This window comes from Zeugodacus cucurbitae, chromosome 5 (assembly GCF_028554725.1).
Source record: "Zeugodacus cucurbitae isolate PBARC_wt_2022May chromosome 5, idZeuCucr1.2, whole genome shotgun sequence".
In the NCBI taxonomy this organism is placed as follows: domain Eukaryota; kingdom Metazoa; phylum Arthropoda; class Insecta; order Diptera; family Tephritidae; genus Zeugodacus; species Zeugodacus cucurbitae.
In genome coordinates this window covers 21,523,378-21,531,668 of record NC_071670.1, presented here as the reverse complement: position 1 = coordinate 21,531,668, position 8,291 = coordinate 21,523,378, and the positions used below count along the sequence as shown (strand labels likewise).

The following is an 8,291-nucleotide window of genomic DNA, read 5'->3' as shown; positions in this document are numbered from 1 at the left end:
TTTGAGCCATTTGTCCAATGGAGTCCCAATTTGGTATAGTCTACAACGTCCTGTTTCACCAAACACAACCCAATACCCATTTTGATCGTAGCGTTTCGCATTAGCATGTGTAGGAATAAACTTGTAGACTGCTTATTGAGTTCCTAGGATCAATCATGTGGATATTATATTAATGTTGCTGATAAGGGGCGACCTCATTTTCCATTGGCTGACTCGAAGAATATAGCACTAGAAATCAACACAGAATTCGCGACATCATTGAAGTTTAGTGAGTGACTTTATATATTTGTACATATGTATGTGTTTTAAATAATCGATTGTTATTATAAATGATATATCAAAGCTATTTTACGCTTCTGCTGACAAAATAATGTCATACTTGTGAGAACATTGAATAATTTTACATTTCACATATTAGTCGCAGATCTACAGCGGCCATTGTCGTAGGCAAAATTAGAAACATTTCTAATTTGGCGGCCGCGAAGCCTTCAACCCTTTCGTCGCGAAGTTGTGCTGTTGTCTAAAAAGCTGTGCCCATAAGAACGCGTGTCACTCGCCACTTGTCGTCGTCTATGTGTTCAGCACTTAAAACAAAACTAGGTAGCAAATTTTATCAGCAACCGGTGATAGAGCTATTAAAGAGGTATCCGCATACTCTCTTGCACGAATTAAACTGGATTACTTTGTTGTTGCTTTCACATGTTAAATTTTTTATAAGCGAGCAGAGATGTGACCAATCGATTACAGCTTATATTTTGTACAATTTCAAATAGATGTAAAACATATTTCGGTGTATTAAACAAATCATTTCATACTTGTTGGCTGGATTTTAAATCCATCAACCGACTAACTGCTGTCCCTCCAATTCTGAAAATTAACTATCAGAGATGCCAAGGGAATTACTTCGAAATTTCATAACCTAAATACAATGTCAGTGATTCTTCCAGAAGTGACCAATATATAAAAAGGTGCGTGGAGTCCCTACGCGCGGAAGAAGTTATACTTCTTAGTGATATTCCAAGAAATGCATATCATTTTCTATGAAAGAAAACTAGCGAGAGGGAAAGGATAAAAATATGGTGGAGTTGCCAACACTTTCTTCAATTCACATTTTATAAATTTATTATGCACATTTTATAAAGCAAAGTCCAAATCAATTATCATTTCTGGGTTCTGACGGATTGATATCTATTATATTTACAATTGGATTATGATAACTAAAATACGATATGAAATATCTTACATCTATTATTAGTGGTTCAGCTTCTGGCAATGAGAAATTTACATTGAAATCTCCCGCAAGGAGTACCGGTTGTTCGCTATACTCAACTGGTTCTCCGATAATATCTGCAAAAGCTTGCGAACCTGCAGTTGACATATTGAGGCATATTGTTGCTTTAACACTAACAAATTATACAGCGAATTTGCAAATACTTTCGATTTGCAAAGAAAGTAAATGAAGACTGACTACAGAAATGATCCTGTGAAGTATAGCCTTAACTTTTCAACGGCCCACGCAGAGTATTTCAACCAAAAGTCACACAAAATAGTTGAGAATTCGCAGAAATGAAACAGAAACGAAAGAAAAATAATGCACAAGCATACAATCATACATGTGCGTACACATGTGAATATGTCATCAACCAAAAATTTAAACATTGTTCTACATAAACAAGAATTGCTCAAATAGCATGTGTGCTTTACTCTCATTCACTCTCTCTCTCTCTCTCGCGTTAATTGTTTAACGCTGTAGGCGATTATTGTTGGAACGCGTTAAATACTACTTAAATAAGAAACAATAAAACAGAATTCTCAGGTGTCATCCGATTACAATTACCATATCTCTATATATATAAAATTAAGTGGCAAAACTTCCTGTTCGTATAATCCTCCTAGACGGCTTGCCCGATTTCAATGAAATTTTCAGGGGTGATTGGGGTCTGTTTGAAGGGTGCACATAAGAAATTTAATGTGTGTATCATTGCACGTTTTGCAAAAAAAAAAACAAAAATGATACATCCCGCTTATACAAATTCTCATGATATAATGTTTTGCCGCACGATTGGCAGTCCTGTCAAATGCCTTCATTTGGCAATTCATCTCGAAAATGGTCAACGTGTATATTTCACTGCAGACAATGTACAACAGAGCGCAGCACGACCACCGGGGACAACATTAACTACCTTTTTTGAGTTGTGAAAACGATGAATTTGCAAGAACATTGCTATATTCCGAAATACCACAATATTTCACTTGGAATCCATCATCGAAAACATTTCAACGACGAAAGCAAGGGGAGCGTGTTGATGGTTATCCAAATGTCCGTAAAACCGATGCTATTAGTCAACGCGAATAAGGCATTAGCGCAACTTGGCATAACTGCGCCCAATCGTTCAGCGATTGAAATGTTTGACCATGAGCTTCAACGTGAACAACAATACGATTGCAATGAATTGCGTGCTTTCATACAAGCTAACATTACCAAATTGAATATTCAGCAGAAAAATGCTTATGATAAGATTATACGAGCGGTTGACAATAACGCAGGTGGATTCTACTTTCTGGATGCGCCCGATGGTACAGGGAAAACGTTTCTGATCTCTTTGATTCTTGCTACTAAACGGTCACAGCAGAAAATTGCGCTGGCAATTGCTTCGTCAGGCATCGCTGCTACTCTACTTGATAGCGGTCGAACAGCACATTCAGCACATTGAAATTACCGTTGAACATCCAAGTCGTTGAAACACCATCGTGCAACATATCGAGGAATTCAGCAATGGCAAAAGTTTTGCGAGGAGCTGGAATAGTTCAATGGGATGAGTGCCCAATGGCTAACAAAAAGTCATTAGAAGCATTCAATAGAACAATGCAAGATTTACGCCAAAAGCAACAACTTTTTGGCGGAGCATTAGTCTTATTATCCGACGATTTTCGGCAAACTTTGCCAGTCATTCCTCGATCAACTCCTGGCGACGAAATAAACGCTTGTTTAAAATCGTCAGTTTTGTGGAGACATGTTCAAAGGCTGACTCTTACCGTCAACATGCGAGTCCAATTGCAAATCGATCGATCCGCAGCGGCGTTTTCGAAGCAGTTTTTGGACATTGGCTAAGGCAAAATACCAATCGATGATACCGGTTTGATCACATTGCCGAACAACTTTTGTACACTTTTACAATCGAAAGAAGAATTGATTGAAAGTGTATTTCCGAATATTGTTCAACACTATCATCGCCACGATTATTTAAGTGAACGCGCAATATTGGCACCGAAAAATGTACACGTCAACGAAATCAATTTTGACATTCAAGAAAAACTGTCAGGAGAAGCTACAACATATACATCGATTGATAGCGTTTTGAATCAAGATGAAGTAGTCAATTATCCAACTGAATTCTTGAATTATTTGGATCCCCCCGGTCTGCCACCGCATCGTTTAGTCCTGAAAGTCGGTTCACCCATTATACTTCTATGAAATCTGAAGCCACCGACTTTGTGTAATGGCACTAGGCAACAGGTGAAGTTGTACTCTTACCACGCATTCCCATGCCTTTGCGATGACCATCAACAAATCGCAAGGGCAAACGTTTCAAGTGTGCGGCGTCAATTTGGAAGAACCGTGCTTCTCCCACGGCCAATTGTTCGTCGCATGCTCGAGAGTGGGAACACCAAGGTGGTTATTCATTTACGCGCTAGGTGGAAAAACCAAAAATGTTGTATACCAATATGTTTTATAAATGTTTTATAAATAAGTAACAATTTTACAACAACAAATAAAACACAAAGTAAAAACCCTTAAGAGTTTTAATCGATTTAGGTGTGGCGAAGCGCACAGGGTAACAGCTAGTACATACATATATATTGCTTTACTCAAAACTACAATATATTAGCTGTCATCGATTGGCTAACTGCTATAGATAAGCCAATCGAACAAATTTTCCAAATTTTCATACAAACTGGCAGCATTGAAATCGAATTGTATATACTTGGTCGCACTGAATTCTTCAACCATCGTCTATCTCTAACGTTTTCTGCAACAAATTTAATTTTTATTAAGCAATACAAAAATACTAACGATTTATCTCCGCCTGCCCTTTTCAATTTCAAATTTGTGTATAACAATTTTTATTATTTTGACAGTAATTTGTCCTTTGAGCCGTTCACAATAGTAAAATGGTTCTAAAATGAGTAAAACAAAACTTGGTAGCACTCAGCAAGCGACTATTGAAATTTTAATGAGGTATTCGCATACTCTCCAGCACGAATTCAACTAGATATCTTTGTTGTTGCTTTCACATGTAAAATTTTTGACAGACGAGCAGCGCCCAAAGATAGCGAGCAGAGAAGTGACCAATCGATGGCAGCTAGAATGAAGAAACTGGTATTGATCAATCACTGGCGATCAGTAGTCTGTCATATTCACCCGTAGCCTAAAGGCGACTATACTCAGGCTATTACAGATACACAATTGGGCTACCGTAGCCCGAAAAATACATTAAGAGAGTTTTTTGCATATTATCTATTACTATCAACCCTCAATATAGTATCCAAATATGTCAAAAGCAGGCTACCAATACCGGTATCTTATTTATAGATTGTACTTATGAGTTAAGCAGTATATATATTGAGATGTCGAATAAATTGTAAATACAAATAAAAAATTAATTTACATTAATATATGATTGAATAAGTTGCTTTTTAAATAATATTGACAATAAATGCAAAACCATCCGGAGGTATAACGGAATGGCTTTGAAGCCGAAATAAATTGATTCAGGTCATCACATAGGACTGAAAAGAAAGGCAGAAGCTAATATTTTAATAATACTATATTTTTAAGCAATTTTTAAGATTTAATTTACTTCTGTAGGTATAAATTTTGTAGGTTGCATTCTTTTTTAGTTGCTGAAATGTGCCCCTGCAAGACGAGTATAGTTACTTATCTTATGGAATATTGGTTACCGGTAAAGAAAGCTTGTATTATTTTTTTGGTCTCTTTTGTTCTAGCAGCAGGATATAGTTACCATTTCTCCTCTTTTACGGCATGTCGGTGTGATTATCTTGCTCGCTCTCTCTAATTGATTTTGGTGCCAATGCTGCATATGTCTTTCTGCTCCAATTTTTCTTTGTTTTGGAAAGGCATATGTCACTCTGTGGTTAGCAGAGCCCCCTGTAGTAGTTTTTTTTTAATCAGCCATCTATCAGTGGAGACTGTTCGATTTATCATTTTCAGGGTAACCCTTTAATCACAGATATTGGTCATTTGTTGGGTCACCGTTTCATTACTTACATTTGGTTCATTGGTATTCATTCTATAGGTCACCTACGTTTCCGTTTAAAAATGAAAAATTGAAATTGTTTTATTTTTATTTATTTATTATAATTGTATGATGTATTTACATTTATAAATTATATATATATATATATTTGGCGTAGGAACCGCTTTAAGCGATTATAGCCGAATCCACCAGAGCTCGCCACTCATTCCTCCTTTTTGCTTTTTGGCGCCAACTGGAAACACCAATTGAAGCCAGGTCACTTTGCACTTGGTCTTTCCACCGGAGTGGAGGTCGTCCTCTTCCGCGGCTTCCTCCACCGGGTACTGCATCGAATACTTTCAGAGCTGGAGTATTTTCTTCCATCCGTACAACATGACCTAGCCAGCGTAGCCGCTGTCTTTTTATTCGCTGAACTATGTCTATGTCGTCGTATAAATCGTACAGCTCATCGTTCCATCGTCTGCGGTAACCGCCGTTGCCAATGTTTAGAGGACCATAAATCTTGCGCAAAACCTTTCTCTCGAAAACCCCAAGAGTCGTCTCATCGGATGTTGTCATCGTCCACGCTTCAGCGCCATACATCAGGACGGGAATAATGAGCGACTTACAGAGTTTGATTTTGGTTCGTCGAGAGAGGACTTTACTTTTCAATTGCCTACTCAGTCCAAAGTAGCACCTGTTGGCAAGAGTGATTCTGCGTTGGATTTCAAGGCTGACATTGTTGGTGTTGTTAATGCTGGTTCCCAGATAAACGAAATTATCTACAACTTCAAAGTTATGACTGTCAACAGTGACGTGGGAGCCAAGACGCGAGTGCGCTGACTGTTTGTTTGATGACAGGAGATATTTCGTCTTGTCCTCATTCACCACCAGACCCATACGCTTCGCTTCTTTATCTAGTCTGGAAAACGCAGAACAAACGGCGCGGGTGTTGTTTCCGATGATATCGATATCATCGACGTACGCCAGGAGCTGTACACTCTTGTAGAAGATTGTACCCTCTCTATTTAGTTCTGCAGCTCGTATTATTTTTTCCAGCAATAGATTGAAGAAGTCGCACGATAGTGAGTCACCCTGTCTGAAGCCTCGTTTGGTATCGAACGGCTCGGAGAGGTCCTTCCCGATCCTGACGGAGCTTTTGGTGTTGCTCAACGTCAGCTTACATAGCCGTATTAGTTTTGCAGGGATACCAAATTCAGACATCGCGGCATAAAGGCAGCTCCTTTTCGTGCTATCGAAGGCAGCTTTAAAATCGATAAAAAGATGGTGAGTATCGATTCTTCTCTCTCGGGTCTTTTCCAAGATTTGGCGCATGGTGAATATCTGGTCCATTGTGGATTTTCCAGGTCTAAAGCCACACTGATAAGGTCCAATCAGTTCGTTGACGGTGGGCTTTATTCTTTCACACAATGCGCTCGACAAAACCTTATATGCGATATTGAGGAGACTTATACCACGGTAGTTGGCGCAGATTGTGGGGTCTCCCTTCTTATGGATTGGGCAGAGCACACTAAGATTCCAATCGTCAGGCATGCTTTCTTCCGACCATATTCTACAAAGAAGCTGATGCATGCACCTTATCAGTTCTTCGCCGCCGTATTTGAATAGCTCGGCCGGTAATCCATCGGCCCCTGCCGCTTTGTTGTTCTTCAAGCGGGTAATTGCTATTCGAATTTCTTCATGGTCGGGTAATGGAACATCTATTCCATCGTCATCGATTGAGGAATCGGGTTCGCCATCTCCTGGTGTTGTACTTTCACTGCCATTGAGCAGGTCGGAGAAGTGTTCCCTCCATAATCCCAGTGTGCTCTGGACATCCGTTACCAGATTACCTTCTCGGTCCCTACATGATAATGCTCCGGTCTTGAAACCTTCTGTTAATCGCCTCATCTTTTCATAAAATTTTCGAGCATTACCCATGTCGGCCAGCTTTTCAAGCTTTTCATACTCACGCATTTCGGCCTCTTTCTTTTTACGTCTGCAAATGCGTCTCGCTTCCCTCTTCAGTTCTCGATATCTATCCCACCCCGAACGTGTTGTGGTCGATCGCAACGTTGCGAGGTAGGCAGTCTGTTTTCTCTCCACTGCGGAACGACAATTCTCATCGTACCAACTGGTTTTTTGGCGTTGCCGGAGACCAATTGTTTCGGCTGCAGCGGTATGCAATGAGTTTGAGATGCCGTTCCACAGCTCCCTTATATCGAGATGCTGATGAGTGCTCTCCGAGAGCAGGAGTGCAAGTCGAGTAGAAAATCGTTCGGCTGTCGGTTGTGATTGCAGCTTTTCGACGTCGAACCTTCCTTGTGTTTGTTGACGGGCGTTCTTTGCTGCACAGAGGCGAGTGCGTATCTTTGCTGCTACTAGATAATGGTCCGAGTCAATGTTTGGTCCTCGGAGCGTACGCACGTCTAAAACACTGGAGACATGTCTTCCGTCTATCACAACGTGATCGATTTGATTGCGCGTGTTTCGATCAGGGGACAGCCACGTTGCTTGATGAATTTTTTTATGCTGGAATCTGGTACTACAGACAACCATATTTCGGGCCCCAGCGAAGTCGATCAGCCTCAGGCCGTTTGGCGATGTTTCGTCATGGAGGCTGAATTTTCCGACTGTTGTGCCAAAGACACCTTCTTTACCCACCCTGGCGTTAAAATCGCCAAGCACGATTTTGACATCGTGGCGGGGGCAGCGCTCATAGATGCGTTCTAGGCGCTCATAGAAATCATCTTTGGTCGCATCGTCCTTCTCTTCCGTTGGGGCGTGGGCGCAAATCAGCGATATGTTGAAGAACCTCGCTTTGATGCGGATTGTGGCAAGACGTTCATCCACCGGGGTGAATGCCAGGACTCGGCGACGTAGTCTCTCTCCCACCACAAATCCAACACCGAATTTGCGCTCCTTTATATGGCCGCTGTAGTAGATGTCACAAGGACCCACCTTCTTCCGTCCTTGTCCCGTACATCGCACTTCTTGGACGGCGGTGATGTCAGCCTTTAGTTGTATGAGGAC

General features: G+C 40.6%; 1 pseudogene; it reads right to left on the bottom strand.

Annotated features, from left to right (window-relative positions):
• Positions 1-1,399: 1,399 nt before the first annotated feature.
• LOC128922395 (small nucleolar RNA U3) lies at positions 1,400-1,498 on the bottom strand (annotated as a pseudogene).
• Positions 1,499-8,291: the final 6,793 nt, after the last annotated feature.